Source organism: Phascolarctos cinereus, unplaced genomic scaffold (genome assembly GCF_003287225.1).
Source record: "Phascolarctos cinereus isolate Bilbo 61053 unplaced genomic scaffold, phaCin_HiC Scaffold_5;HRSCAF=322, whole genome shotgun sequence".
NCBI lineage: Eukaryota > Metazoa > Chordata > Mammalia > Diprotodontia > Phascolarctidae > Phascolarctos > Phascolarctos cinereus.
The window spans coordinates 470,199,412-470,215,902 of NW_027555958.1; positions in this window are offsets into that span (position 1 = coordinate 470,199,412).

Genomic DNA, 16,491 nt, shown 5'->3' on the forward strand with positions numbered 1-16,491 from the left:
TCATGTGGAAAACTGTTTCACATCACTAAAATTAGAGAAATAGAAACTAAAGCCACATTAATTATATCCTATGGACTCAAAAGTTGACAAGAAAAGAAAGATAACAAATTTTGGAAGGGTTGTGGGTAAATAAGAAATTAATGAACAAATGTTTGGTGGAGCTGTGAACTTCTCCAGCCTTTCCGACAAGCAAGATTGGGACAGGGAGAGGAGTCTGACTATTTTCTCAGAAAATGTTGCATGGCAGGATGACATGGGAGCTCATGTTTTGGGTTATTTGAATCACAAGCCCTAAGGAGAGAGTACAGACATATATGTGTGAACAGAATGGAGAGATTCTCAAAATGGAATAGCTCTGGATACACAGTCTGGAGTGAGGAAGACCAGAGGGTTTAAGCCTGCAGCAGAGGCATAACTAGGTAGGTGGCCCTGAACAAGTCATTTATACTTTTATGATCTCATTTTTTTTTCACACACAATATGTAGATACTAATAGTGCCCACCTCATAGGATTATTGTGAGGGTAAAATTTTACGCTGTATGGAAAGTGTTTTGTAAATCTTAAACACTGTAACATGTTAGTTGTTGTTATTCTATGTTCTGACCACATTCTGTATATTGTATTTAGTTCTGGGCAACAAATTTTAGAAAAGAATAGAAAGCTCCCAGAGCAGGGCCAAGCACAGAGGCCTAGGACATCAATTTCACGTTGTATGATGACCAGTCAAAGGAACTGGGGCCATTTATCCCAGTCAAAATGTAGGGTGGGGAGCATGGCAGTTATCATTATTATTTTAAGTCCTGTCCCCTGAACAAAATATAAGATAGACTTATTCTTCTTGCTCCCAAAATGAAGAGCAATGGAAATTGCAAAAACATAATTAGATTGAACACAGGGGAATACCTGATAACATTTGGTATGAATGAAGAAACAAATGAGCCCCCTTGGGAAGTGACAGGTTCCACCTCACTGGAGGTCTCCAAAGGCTGGGTGATGACCTGACTGCTACAATGCACAGGGGATCTTGACTCAAGATGGACAAATGTCCTTTTCAGTTCCTTCCTATTCTGAGGTTCACTGTGGCAGGCTTAGATGACTACTTCTCTGCCTCTGTGAGTGATCGCCTACTAGCTGGGCTCTGAATGTATAAACTCATTAGCATTTTCTTAAAAGTGCAGGAGAGAAAGAAATGAAACTTTGGGATATACATGATGTTTAGTGGAGGATTTTCTGGCATTTAAATGCATTAATCACTCCTCAGAAACTTGACATTATTAAAGGGAAAGAAAGCAGAGAGGGAGAAGAGGAATGTTGGAAAAGGAGGAAGAAGAATGAGCTTAAGAATAACATCTATTTGAGAAAATCATAAACTGGCCCCATTGTTCTGAAAAGGAAGGGTGTGAAAAATAATCATTGTCCTATGTGACTCTTGATTTTTGCTTCCATGCAAGGTGTAGCAGTGATAGTAATGGAGAAAAATAGCATTTCCAAAGTCCAAGTGTTAGTTCAGAGCCTGAGGGAGTCTAAGTTGAGCTTGCTCTTTAAGGACAGTTCAGATAGGAATCCAGTTCAAGCTTGTTTGAGACATTGTGGCTCAGCAAAATACTCAGTTCATTTGTGGCTTGAGTTAAACTGGTCCTGAGGTTTTCCTTTCTGATAGATTAGTCAAACTTTATCAACAAAGGAGGATGGAAAAGAGACACTACCCAACTTTAAAGAAACCCAGAAGTCATGCATTTCCTAATGCCTTAATTTGGATTTTGAGCAGATCACTACCTTAGATAAACAGGGAAAAGATATTTTTCAAATATTCCTGCAGAGATAGGATGATAGAATGTTAGAGATGGAAGGAAATTTCTGGATAATTATGTTTTACTTTCTCATTTTTTAAGTGAGGAAACTGAGGGCCAGGCAGGTTATAGAATTTGTCCGATTTTCCCCATGTTTTCTGATTCCTAATCCAAATATGCTTCATACTTTATTTTACTGCTATTTTACCCAGGGAAATCCTTTCACAGACAATTGTTGATTATGTGCTGTTAGATGTGAAAGAAAAAGGCCCAAATGACAGGAATTAGCTATCAGTTTCAAAATGATGCACCTAAAAAGGGATTTTTGCAGTTAGATGATTTAGACTGATTCATGCTCTGTCCAATACCAGAAAACATCATGAGTAAGCATGGCATATCGGAATGAAAGGGAAGTAATCACTTCCAAAACACTTGGTTCCCTTCTAATCTTTCCTGGAGAAACGTTTCAAGTTATAGGCACCCTATTTAAGAATTACAAGCAGTCATAGAAGAATTATAAAGATGATCAAAGGAAAATCAGAGAAAAGGTTAAAAGAAGAGGAATGAGATGGAAAAAAAAAAGAAGGCATCAAGGTGGACTAACTAGAAGTCCAGACATATTAAGGATATGTTACAAGGAGGCTAGTTACCATAGGAGAGAGAGACAGAGAGAGAAAAAAAATGGTCTTTTTGCAGATGATATAATTATATATTTTGAAAATCCCAAAGACTCAATTAAAAAGTTAGTTGAAACAAATAATAATTTTAGCAAAGTAGTAAAATATAAGATTAATCCACATAAATCATTAGAATTCCTATATATCACAAACAAATCCCTGCAAGAAGAGATAGCAAGAGATACCCCATTTAAAATAACTCTAAACAGTATGCAATACCTGACAGTACATCTGCCAAACCAAACCAAAACAAAAAAGAACCATATGAATAAAATTATTAAAAATATTTTTTACAAGTAAAATCATAAGTAAATAATTGGAGAAATATTAATTGTTCATGAGTAGGCAGGGTCAGTATAATAAATTTTAGCTAAACTAATTAATATATTCAATGTCATCCAAATTAAATTTAAAAAACTTAATTAGAAATAATAACATCAAAATTAATTTGGAAGAATAAAAATAAAGAATATCAAAGGAACTAATGAAAAAATGTAAAGGAAGGAGGTTTAGCAGTACCAGATCTTAAACTATTTTATAAGGCAGTAATTATCAAAACTATCTGTACTGGCTAAGAAAAAGAAAGGTAAATTAATGGAACAGAGTAGACATACAATTTACAGCAGCAAATAAATGTAATAGTCTTGTATCTGGCAAGTGTAAAGACTTAAGATTCGGGATAAAAATTCATTATTTGGTAAAAAAAAAAAATATTGTTAAAACCAGAAAGCAGTATGGCAGAAACTGGGCATACACCAATATCTTATACTATTTTCCAAGATAATGTCAAAATGGATACATGATCTAGGTATAGAGAAAGTTATTACAAGAAAATTTGAAGATCACGGAACATATTACTTATCAAACTTATGGATATGCAAGCAATTTATGAATAAACAAGAGATAAAGAGCAGAGTGGGATATACAATTGATAATTTTGGTTACATTAAATTAAAAAAAAAGTTTTGTACAAATGAAACAAATGTAGCCAATATCAGAAGGAAAATACAAAGCTAGGGGAAAAAAATTTATATATAGTTTCTTAGGTAAAGGCTTTATATAAATATATAAAGAACTTTATCAAGTCTATGAGAATATGAGTCATTCTTCAATTGATAAATGGTCAAAGGATATGAATAGGTAATTTTTTGATGAAGAAAACAATAATTTATAGACATATAAAAATGTTCTAGGTCATTATTGATTAGAGAAATACAAAGTAAAACAACCTTGAGATATAATTTTGCACCTATCAGATTGGCTATAATGATTAAAGGAGAAAATGACAAATGCTGGAGGGAATGTGGAAAACTGCGATATTAATTCATTGTTGGTGTAATTGTGATTCATCCAACCATTTTGGAGAGCAATCTGGAATTATGCCCAAAGAGTTGTTAAACTGCCTATACCCTTTGATCCAGCTATACAATTACTACATTTATTTCCAAAGATTATTAGAGAAAAAGGAGAAGAACTTATATGTTCTAGAATGTTCATAGCAGCTTTCTTTGTGGTGACAAAGAACTGAAAGTTGTGGGGAAGCCAATCAATTGGGGAACAACTGAACAAGTTCTGGTATATGATTTTGATAGAATACTGCTATGCTATAAGAAATGATGAGCTTGATGATTTTAGGGAAAAGAAAAACATGGATAGATGCACAAAATAATGAAGAATTAAACAGGCAGAACAAAGAGAACATTGTATGCAGTTGCAGCAATATTATTTTAAGAAGAACTTTGAGCAAATAAATTATTTTCACTATTATAAATACCTCAATTAACTACAAAAGACATATTATGGAAGATATCATCTGCATCCAGAGAAAGAACTGATAAATAGAAGTATGTATAGAATTATTTTACATGTACATAATATACATTTGTAAATGTATTATATAGGTGTGTGTATTTGTCTCTCTCTGTCTGTCTGTCTGTCTCTCATCTATCTATTTGTGTCTAATGATAGCCATCTCTATGGTGGGGTGTGGAAGAAAAAAGGGAAAAAAAGAAATTTATAAAATAATTTTATTATACACTTAAAAGGAATAGAAAGCTATGCATAATAGATTTGCAGTTTGTATGTAGTCATCTTTTTAAAATGAAATAAATAAAAAATAATAAATAAAATTTAAAAAATTGGAAATACTTAAACTAAATAATATTACTAGATGCTTAGCTACAAGATCAATCATTTAAATATAAATTCTTCATAACTTTGAAAAGATTATTTTACTTTTTAAATAATATTTTATTTTTTCCAATTGCATGTAAAAACAATTTTTAACATTTTTTTAAAAATTCTGAATTCCAAGTTCTTTTCCTTCCTACCTCCTGTCTCCGACCCCTTAGATGTTAAGCATTTTGATATAGGTTATATATGGGCATTCATACAAAACATATTTCCATATTAGTCATGTTGTGAAAAGAAACATAGAACAAAAATACTATGAAAAAATGAAGTAGAAAACAAAATGCTTTGATCTATATTTAGACTCCATTAATTCTTTCTCTGGAAGTATATAGGATTTTTCATCGTAAGTCCTTTGGATTTGTCTTGGATCATTGTATTACTGAGAATAGCTAACTCATTCATAGTAGATCATATGATATTATGGTTACTGTGTACAATGTTCTCCCTGTTTTGATCATTTTACTTTTGCATTAGTTCATGTAAGTCTTTTCAAGTTTTTTTTCTAAAATCATGCTGGTCATGGTAAGAGAAGTACAAAATCTGACTGAAGAAAATACTCCTTAAAAATTAAAATTGGTCAAGTCTAAGCTAATGACTCCATGAGGCATCAGGAAACAATAAAGCAAAGACCAAAAAAAAAAAAAAGAAAAAGAAAATAGAAGAAAATGTGAAATATCTTACCAGAAAACAGATGCCCTGGAAAATTCATTGAGAAGAGATAATGTAAGAATTATTGGAGTACCTGAAAACCACTATATAAAAAAGGGTCTAGACATCATATTTAAAGAATTTATAAAGGAAAATTGTCCAGATATCATAGAACCAGAGGGCAAAATAGAAATTGAAATAACCCACCAAACTCATCCTGAAAGAGATCCCAAAATGAAAGCTCTCATGAATATTATAGTCAAATTCCACTGGGTCAAGAAGAAATATTGGAAGTGGCCAGAAAAAAAAAATTAAATACCATAGAACTACAGTCCAGATCAAATAAGATTTAGCAGTTGCCACTGTGAAAAGGTGAAGGGCTTAGAACATGATATTCCAGAAACCAGAATTCCAGAATTCCAGAAACAAAGGAGCTAAAATTACGACCACCAACAACCAACAATTATTCAGCAAAACTGAATATAATTCTACAGGAGAAAGAATGACAAACCCCTCCAGTATCTTTGCCAAGAAAACCCCAAATGAAGTCAATATGGTGATACCATCATATCCTTTGCAAAAGGTGATAATTTTGTTTCATTATTGCTTATTCTTATTCCTTCAATTTGTTTTACTGGTCTTATTGCTATAGATAGCATTTTTAACATATTGTACAATGATAATGGACAATCTTGTTTCACCTCCAATCTTGGAAGGGCTTCTAGTTTATTGCCCTAATTGCAATACAAATTGAACTGCCAAAGAATTATTTTATAGAGTAATAATAATAATAATAATAATAATAATAATAATAATAATAATAATACAATTAATCTGTAGGAAGAAAAGGGAAAAATATAGAGGGGAAAAAAAAGAATGGCAACTTAGAAGTTCCAGATTTCAAACTACATTATAAAGTGGGAACTATCAAAACAATCTGGTATTTAATAAGAAATAGAGTGGTTGATCAATGGAATAGATTATGTACACAAAATATACAAATAAAGCACCATAGTAATCTACTGTTTAATAAACTCAAATAGCCCAGGTATCGAGACAAGAAATCAGTATTTGATTTTTTTTTTAAATGGTAAGAAAACTAGAAAGCAGTCTGGGAGAAACTAGTCATAGACCAAAATCTCACACCATATATGTAGATAAAGTCAAAATAGATATGTGATTTAGATATGAAGGATGATAATATAAACAAATTAGAGGAATGCTGCGAGAGCCTGCGTTCACAGCCGGGGTCTAGTGCCGATGGAGTATGAAGAGAGAAAGAACATGGGCCAGGTGGGAGCAGTGAAGAACAAACTCTGTTTATTGATCTGAGGGCTCAGGCTTATAGAGTACTGGATCAAGCAACAGTAACATTATTATTCATGAAAAGCACAAACTTAATTAAGTGATTTCCTTATTTCCTTGTACCTCGTCTGTTACTTTCTTTCCTGTGTCCTGTCCTGGACCCTTTCTGTTTCCTCCCTTCCTGCATCCTGTTCTCAAGAGATGGAACAGGGTTGGTGGTGAGCCGACATCCCGAATTTACACAGCTGTCAGGTTTAGTACAAACTACAGGTAAGACCTGAGATGGCCTCAGCCCCCCAACTCCCCAGGGCTGGTCCTCAACAGAGGAACATGCTAAAATTACCCAATACTCCTATGGGTATGGAAGGAGTTCATAACCAAAAAGACACAGGATCATGTGAGGTAAAGCAGATAATTTTGATTTACATGTAATTAAGAAGTATTGGCACAAATAAAGCTAACATAGTCAAAATTAGAAGGAAAGAAGGAAACTGCAAACATACACAAATATAGTAAGTTTCTCTGACAAAGTTTTTATTTCTCAAATATATAGACAACTGAACTAAATTTATAAAAAAATTTAATCATTCCTCAACTGAAATATTATCAAATAATATGAACAGGTAGTATTCTAAAGAAGAAATCAGAGCTATCACCAGTGATATGAAAACATGGTGTAAATCATTAATAGAGAAATTCACATTTAAACAAATCCAAGGTACCACCACATGCCCATTATGTATAGTGGGTGTTGGTGGCTTGACTTCTCAATGGGTGGTTGAGGGAAAAGAGGAAGAAGAGAATTCAGAACTAAAAATTAACACAAAAAATAAACAGTAGAGAGGTTTGATAGAAATACACAAAATTTTAGATTGATCTATAGAGCCAAACATATGTCTGAATGTTAGGAATTTTCTTAACTGTGAGCTCTAAGCTACTGTGATTGTGTTGATAACTTTTCATTTGATACAAGCACCATAAAACTTGAGAAAAGGGGGTCGTGTATTTACTAGATCAGTGATTCTCAAAGATTTTCATCTTAGGATCCCTTACACCATTGAAAATTAGTGAGGACCCAAAATGTTATTTTAGGAGGGATATATCTCTCACCATTTTTAAAATTGTTGTTTAACCATTTTAGTGGTGTCCAACTCTTTGTGACCCCATTTGTGGTTTTCTTGGTAAAGATATTACAGTGGTTTGCCATTTCCTTCTCCAGATCATTTTATAGATGGGGAAATCATAGGAGAAGCAAACAGAATTAAAAACTTGCCCAGGATCATACAGCTAGTAAGTGTCTGATGCTGGACTTGAATTCATGAAGATGAGTCTTTCTGACTTCAAGGCCAGCACTCTATGCAGTGCATCACCTAGCTGCCCATATCACTGTTTACTATATTAGAAATTAAATCTGATAACATATATTATACATACATATACACACACACACACACACACATACATACATACATACATACATACATATTTGTTCATTTTAGATTGTAAGCTCCTTGAGGGCAGGGACTGTCTCTTTTTGTATTCTTATCCCCAGTGTTTGGAAAACACCTGGCACAAAGTAGTTGTTTAATAAATATTTATTGATGAATTCACTTATATTAACAACATTTTATGTAAAATAACTATATTCTTCAAAAAAAATGAGGAGCAGCATTGTTTTACAGGGTTTTGCAAATCTCTTTAATGTCTGGCTCAATGGAAGATAGTTGAGTTTTTATATCTGCTTTTGCACTTAATCTGTTGAGATACGCTAAGTATAGAAAGAAAGTCCAGTTTCACACAAATATGTAGTTGGAACAGAGGAAAATGTTTTAAAGGGTAAATAATTTCTTAGTATTATTACAAAAATAATTTTGACCTGATCCCTGAGGTAAGGTTCCATGCACTCCCATAAGACCACACTTTTGACAAGACTAGCTTGGAGAACCTCGCTTTAGGCTACAATTGAACTAGTGGTTAAAATAGGGTGTGGCTCATTAAATTGTTGGTCTTCCATGTGAAAAAAGAATGGGAGCAGGTTGGATGGGGAACACATGAGCAAAATATGTGCAGCCAAGGTGAGATGCACCTCTTTTCCAGAGGAATAACAGGTAGCTCAGAGCATGCTCCATAGCTCCACCCACTGGCTTTTCATAGGAATCTTCTTCAGAGGAGCAAAACTCAAAGCAGATGTTAATTGATCAGATTGCCAGCATCTGACCAGGCCTGGATTCTGGTTACTGAAGAGGCAGCGTAACTCTTCTGTTACCCTTTGAAACAGTGCAATAGCCAATGAGGTTATTCTGTTCTGTTCTTATAATAATACCTGTTTTGTTCTTTCTTTGTGTCCTCAGCACTTAACATAGTGCCCGGCACATAGTAAGTCGTTAATAAATGCCTGATGGTTCATTGATTATATAGAGTCTACTAGTTTGCAAAGCCTTTTATAAGCATTACCTTAATACAGCCAATAGCACTGTGAGGGGAAGTATTTCAAATATTACAACTCTCATTTTACAGATGAGGAAACTGAGGCTGAGAGGAAGAGCAACTTCTCTGAGCTCATGTATCTGGTCAGTTTCAGAGGTAAGATCTGAAACCATGTCATGACTTCAAGGCCAGAGCTCTTTCTTCCATGCCACAATGTCTGTTTTAATCCCTGGGGCACTTCAGCTGCAGAATGGGAAGCTCTGACAGGTGCTAATTAGTAGGCAGCCTGTTTATATCCTTCTGGGTCTTCCCCAGGGTGTCTTGCACTGAGGCTTCCTCAATTACCAGCTGTGCCAACCCTGAACTGCTGCTCTGGGGTTTAGTCCCATTGTCTTGATTCTTTGATTTCCATTAAAATGCATACAAGCTGGGGAGGGGGTAAGACTTTAAACTCATTTATTGTGATTGATTTAATGGTAATGAAAGCTCAGATAACAGGCTTTGATATGGAGGCAAGAGGAAAAAGGGGGCTCTGAAGAAGAAACAAAAAAGGATGCCACTGAATGTAACTCCTTCTCCCCCCTTCATACAAAGCAGTCCACAGAGGTGCAAAGTTTTGCCACCCCATTATTTGTTCAGTTTTTTTAGTGACACCCCCAACCTCTCAACAATTGATGTTCCAAAGACTGGGCTAGGATAGCAGAAAAAAGCACTGGATCGTGAGTCAGAGAACCCAGGTCCAAACCCACCTCTGATGCTGCCTACCTTTGTGACCATGGGGAAATCACTTAGGTTCTCAGGGCCTCAGTTTCCTTATTTATAAGATGAGGGGACAGGATTTCATGGCCCTTGAGTTCCCTTCTACCTGTAGAAGGGAACACTGCATTTAATGAGCTTATGATCTTGTGTGTCATCCCGTTTTTGACTCTTCCCTGCTCCTTACTACCTATGTCCAACCTGTGGCCAAATAAATCCTGGTGATCTATTCTCAATGTCTTGTATATACCTGATTCTCTCCACTCTCATTGTCATCACCCGGTCCATACCCTCACCATCTCTCTCCTGGCCTATTGTAATTGTCAATCAGTCAATAAATGCTGATTAATCTTGATGAAAAATGCTATTCACCTCCAGAGAGAGAACTGGCAAACTCTGAATGCAGATTGAAGCATATATTTTTTAACTTTATTTTTCTTGCTTTTGTGCAACATGGCTAATGTGGGAATATGCTTTGCATAATTTTGTATGTATAAAGACTATCATATGTCTTGCCTTCTTAATGGATAGGAGAGGGAGTAGAGAGAATTTGTAACTGAAAATGACTTTTTAAACTAAACATTTATTAAGACACTGTGCTAAGAATTGGGGACACCAAAAGAGAGTCCCTGCTTTTAGGGGCCACAATCTAACAGGGACAATGACAAATGAACAAATATATACAAACAAGCTATCCATGGACAAATGGGGAGTAATTAAAAGAGAGATGATGCTAGAATTACGGTTGGAAAAGGCTTCCCATACAATATGGGAAGGAATAAAGTATAAGAATATTGGAAATGTAGGAGAGGGCAGGTCATGAAGGTCTTTAAATACCAAGCAGAGAATTTTGCATTTGATCTTAGAGGCAATTGCGAGCCACTGGAAGTTTTTGAGTAGGTTGGTGACATGGCTAGAAAGCCATTTCAGGAGCTGAATGGGGAATGGACTAGAGTGGAAAGAGCTTGAGGCAGGCAGACTCATCAGTAAGACTCCAGGAGTGAGGTGAGAAAGGTCTACACCAGGTGCTCTTCACCTGCTGGGTATCCTTCAATTGACACCTGAGGCATCCAAGAGTTATAATACAGATATGTGCTATCTATGAGATTTCCTAAATTACCAATGCAATAATTATCCAGAAATAAAAGGAGGCTAATGTGGCATGATTTATGTTTTTGTATATGTGCACATATGTATATATATACATATACACACATATTATATATGTTTGTGAGATCTTTTGCTATATTATCTATATGGTTAATTATTTAATGTATCATTTTCTATATATGTGCATATGACTTAAGCACAATAAACATAAGGTAATTTGCAGGAAGGAACACTAACAGCTTGTGGGAAATAGGAACGATATCACGTAGGCAGTGGCACCTCTGCTCAGCTCTGAAGAAACTAAGGATTTCCAGATTTCCAGAGTTGGAGGAGAGGAAAGAGTGCATTCCAGGTGTGTGTGTGTGTGTGTGTGTGTGTGTGTGTGTGTGTATGTAGCAGGGGGCTGTACAATGGCATGGAGGTCAGAGATGGATTGTGGTGTATGAACAGCAAGGACAGTATGCACAAAGTGAAGAGTGAGTGAAGGGGAAGTGTACAAAATATGTCTAGAAAATCCATGTAGAAGCAGGCTGTGGAGGTTCTTAAATGCCAAACAAAGAAGGCCGTATTTGATTCCAGAGTTATTACATAGCCACAGGAATTTACTGAGCAGGAGGATGACATAGTCAGACTTTATGAACAGCAATTTGTCAGTATGGATGATGAATCTGAGAGGCTTGAGGAAGGGAAACCAATGAAGTAGCTATTGAAATAGTACATAGAAGAAGCAATGACGAACAGCTTCAACAATTAAAAATGTATTGCACATACTGTTGTCCAATCATTTTATTCTTTAAAAATGTTATTATTTCTTTTTTTCACATTACCATAATTCTTTCCAGTGCCCTTTTCCTCCTTCCCCTCCATTCCTGGAGAGCCATTCCATAAACAAACATAATTTCAAAGCTACCCCCTCAAAAAAGAAAAATAAAAAAGCTAAAATCAACATAATTTATGAATAGATCAAAAAAGTCTTAAAATATATGCAATGTACACATCTGGACCTCCAACCTCTACGAAGGTATTGGGTGGGAATATCTTTTCAAATCTCTTATTTTGAGCCCTGATTGTTGTTGATAATCATGCAATATTTCATTTGATTTCATTTTTTTGTAATTGTTCTTTCCCTTTACATTGCTGTAGTCATTGTGTCTGTTGCTTGTTTGGTTCTGATTATTTGGTTCTGTATCAGTTGTAGATTTTTCCATGATTATTGGTTTTCATCGAAATGATTATTTCTTACATCATAGTAATATTATATCTATGTTTAATAATTTGTTTAACCATACTTCAATTGATGAGTATCTACTTTATTTCCAGTTTCATTTTATTATTTTTTTTACTATCACAAACAGTACTGCCGCAAATATTTTGCTGAATGTGGTGATTTCCTTATTATTAATGGTTTCCTTGGGGCATAAGGCCGGTAATTGAGTCTTCAAATCAAAGAGAATTGATATTTTAGTCACTGTACTTGTATAATACCAAATTGCTTTCAAAATGGTTGCACTGATTTACAATTCCACAAAGTACTAGTGGACCTGTTTTCCCTCTATCTCTTCACCATTGACTATTCCAATCTTTTGCCACCTTTGTCAATTTATTGACTATGAGGCAAAAATTTGTTGTGGTTTTGATTCACATATCTCTTTTCATTTTGGAGCATTTGGAGCATTTTTTCATAAGGTTATTAATACATCTCAATTATTATTTTGAGAACTGTTTATATAATTTGAATGCTTATCTGTTGAGGAAGGAGTTTTATACTCACTTTTGTTTCTCTAGGCTTTCTCTCTAAATATGTTTTATATACACTTATGTTGTCTAAATACATGTTAATAGTTTATATATTTTGGATTCCAAACCCTTATCAGAAGAATTTGATACAAACTTTTTTTCATTCAATTTCATTCCTTTTTATATTAGATGAATTATCATCATCATCATCATCATTATCATCATGTGCTGGCACTTTTGAGTTTTGTGTAGTAAAGTAAAATATCTATTTCATTTTTTTGTAATTGACACTATTCTTTGTTTGGTTAAGAATAAATCTCCTCAGCATAGCTCTAAGAGATATATGATCTGTTCCTCTTCTTATTTTTTCATAGCATTATTCATTTAGAATTACTTATGTAATTTGAGGAAACAAGCTGGGTTCATTGGATACTGTGCTGGACATAGATTCAGGAAGACTTGAGCTCCAATCATGCTTTAGACACTTAATAGTTCTGTGATGCTGAGAAAGTCATTTAACCTATTCCTGTCTCAGTTCTCTCCTCTGTAAAGTGAAGGCAATAATAGCACCTGAATCCACGAGTATGGTGGGAACAAAATGAAATAATACTTGTAAAGCATTTTGCAAAACTTCAAGTTCTATTTAAATTCTAAATAAATATAGTATAAGGTGTTCATAGAATCCTAATTTTTGCCAGACTACTTTCTAGCTTGCCTAGTGCTTTTTATCACTTTCTGAAATGCTTTACATTTTCTGGTTTATCAACATCAGGTTATTGAGTTCTATTGTTTCTGATTCTCCCTTGCTAAGTCTATTCCACTCATCTGTGTATCGATTTTTTTTTTAACCAATACCAGATGGCTTTGGTATTGACTTATTTATAGTTTGAAGTCTTGATTGCTATTCAACATTCATTCCCACCTCTTTTCATTACTTCATTACTTTCATTACATCTTTGATTTTTTTTAAATGAATCTAGTAATTATTTGGAGTTCTGCAAAATATCCCTTTGATAGCTTAATTGAGATAGCATTATAAAGATACATTAACTTGGGTAGTATTCTAATTTTTTATTATATTGGCAAGGCTCAGTTTTGAGTACTGAATATTCCTCCAAGTAATAAAGTTATTCTTTGTTATTTTAAGGAAGACTTAGTAATTGAAATTATATAAGTATTTTTGTCCTTTGTTAGATTGATTCCAAGGTAGTTTGTGCATTTTGTAATTATTTAGAATGACATTTCTTTTTCTATTATTACCTCTTGAAATTTCTTAGTACTATAAAGAAATGCTTTTGATTTTGGGGGGACTTATTTTGTAGCCTACAACATCAATGAAGCTATTCATTGTTACAATTAGTATTTTTGCTGATTGCCTAGGGTTTTCTAAGTAAACCATCCTATCAAGTAAGGAGAGCTATACATCCTTTTTTAAATCTTTATTTCTTTAATTTCTGTTACTGCTATTGACAATATTTTCAGAACTATATCAAATAATAGTAGACAGAGAGTGACAGTCTTTTCCTTTTATTCTACCTTTATTGGTAAAACTTCTGGTGCATCCACATTGCATGACAATTGCTTTTGGTTTTAGACAGATTTTTTTATGATGGAAAGTTCCCTCTGTGCCTATCCCGTAGGTTTATTTTTTAGTACAAATGAGTAACTCAACACTATTATGGGGTTTGAGGCATTTTCATTTTATTTCAATAATTATGTTGATTTTAAATTTTTGAACTGACAATTCTAATTCTTGATACAAATCAAACATGCTCTTGATGAATGATTTCTTGGATGAATGCTAGAATCTGTTTGACAGAATTGTATTTAACATTTTGAATTAACAGTCATTAATTATATTGTTTAATAGTCCTGTGTTTATTTTCCATCTTTGGTTTGGTTATTAGGGGGACATTGGTCTCATAAAAATAATTTAGTAGAATGTTTTCATTGTTAATTTTTGTAGAAAATAATTTTTGTAGTTTTGGACCTAAATTTTCTTTAAAAGTTTTAATGCAGTTCTCCCATGAATCCATTAGGAAATGGAGGATTTTTTGTATTTTTTTTTACAGCTCCTTTTTACCTTTTCTGTGATTTAATTTTAAGAGTTCTATTTGGTTTTCTGTTAATTTGTATATTACATGCTTTTGAAAATATTATTCCATATATTTTATGTTCTCATTAATGGTAGCATATAACTGTGCATAGTAGGTTCTAATAATTCTTTTTAAAAAATTCTTCTCATTTTGTTCTGATTTTCACCTGGTTCTTTTGATATTTTATTGATTTGATTTTTCTGCCCTCTTCTTTTTACTCATATTTGCTGAAGGTTTATCAATTTTACTTGTCATTTTGAGAACCAGCATTTAGTTTTACCATTTCTATGGTTTCTTATTTCAAGGTTGTCAATTTCTCTTTTCATTTTAATGTCTCTTTTTGCGTGTTTATTTTGTATGTTTATTGTCTTTCTAACTTTTTAAATACATATTCAATTCATATATCCTCTCTTTTTCTATTTCTTAACATGTGTGTGCTTATGTATGTGTGTATGTATGTATGTATGTATGTATTCTCCTCAAGACTACATCCCAGAAATTTTGGTGTGTTGTTTCATTACTGATGTTTTCTTTCACATAATTATTTTTTTCCTAAGATTTGTTCTTTTACTCACTCTTTATTTAAGATTTCATTATTAAGACTCCTTTTAGGTCTGACTTTATTGCTTATCACTGAATGGTTACTATTTTTATTCCATTATGATCTGTAAAGGATGTGTTTGCTCTTTCTCTTTTTTTATATTTGTTTGCAATATCTGTGTTGTGGCATATGGTTAATTTCTGGAAAATGTCCATGTGGTGCAGAAATATATCTTAATATAAGTAGAAAAGGATGTAGCAGCTGTGCTTTTTCCATGCATATATCCTCTCTCACCCCATCCCATGCCTTCACCTCTAGCTGAGAATGGTAATCATACCCAATACTATAATTCATAGAAAAATATGTCAATCCATTGCCCTACAACTATATTCCCCATAAGATAGTTTCTTCAGCAATTTGTTTAGTTTATACTATCCCTTTTGTTTATCTTTCTGTTAAGCTTACTCAGAACTGAAAGAGGGACATTGAAATCTCCTGACAGTATAGTATTATAACTCTCTACGTCTTTTTTATTTAGGTATCTTTTTTTTTTTACTTCATGAATTCAGATACAAAGGCATTTGAAGTGTATATTTTTAATATTGATATTGACTTGTCATCTATGGTTCCTTTCAGCAGAAGGTAATTTCCTTATTTATCTCTCTTTATGTTGTGAATATTGGTTTTTGCTTTATGTAATAACATGATTACAACTCTTCTTCTTTGGATTCTTGTGATGCATTCCCCATAATTTACAATGGCTATATCTGGCTATGCTCTACAGAGATCAGACAATCAATTGATCAATGAATCAACAAGAATTAATTAAAAAGCTAATGCCCTTCCAAATAATTCCAAACATTTGAAAAATATGTGACCCCACAACCAAGTGTTCTCTTTTTTAGAGGAGGTTAACCATCTTCAATTTCTTCTACCGTTACTGACTAAAACCAGCCCAGGAGCATCCACCAATCTTGATTCCAGTAAGAGTAGTTCATATTGCATAATAATAAGAATATCAATGGTAAGAATCACTTATCCACTACATATCTATCTATATCTATATCTATCCATATCTATATCTATATCTATCTATATCTATATCTATCTATATCTATATCTATATCTATATCTATATCTATATCTATATCTATATCTATATCTATATCTATATCTATATCATCTATATCTATATCTATATCTATACCTA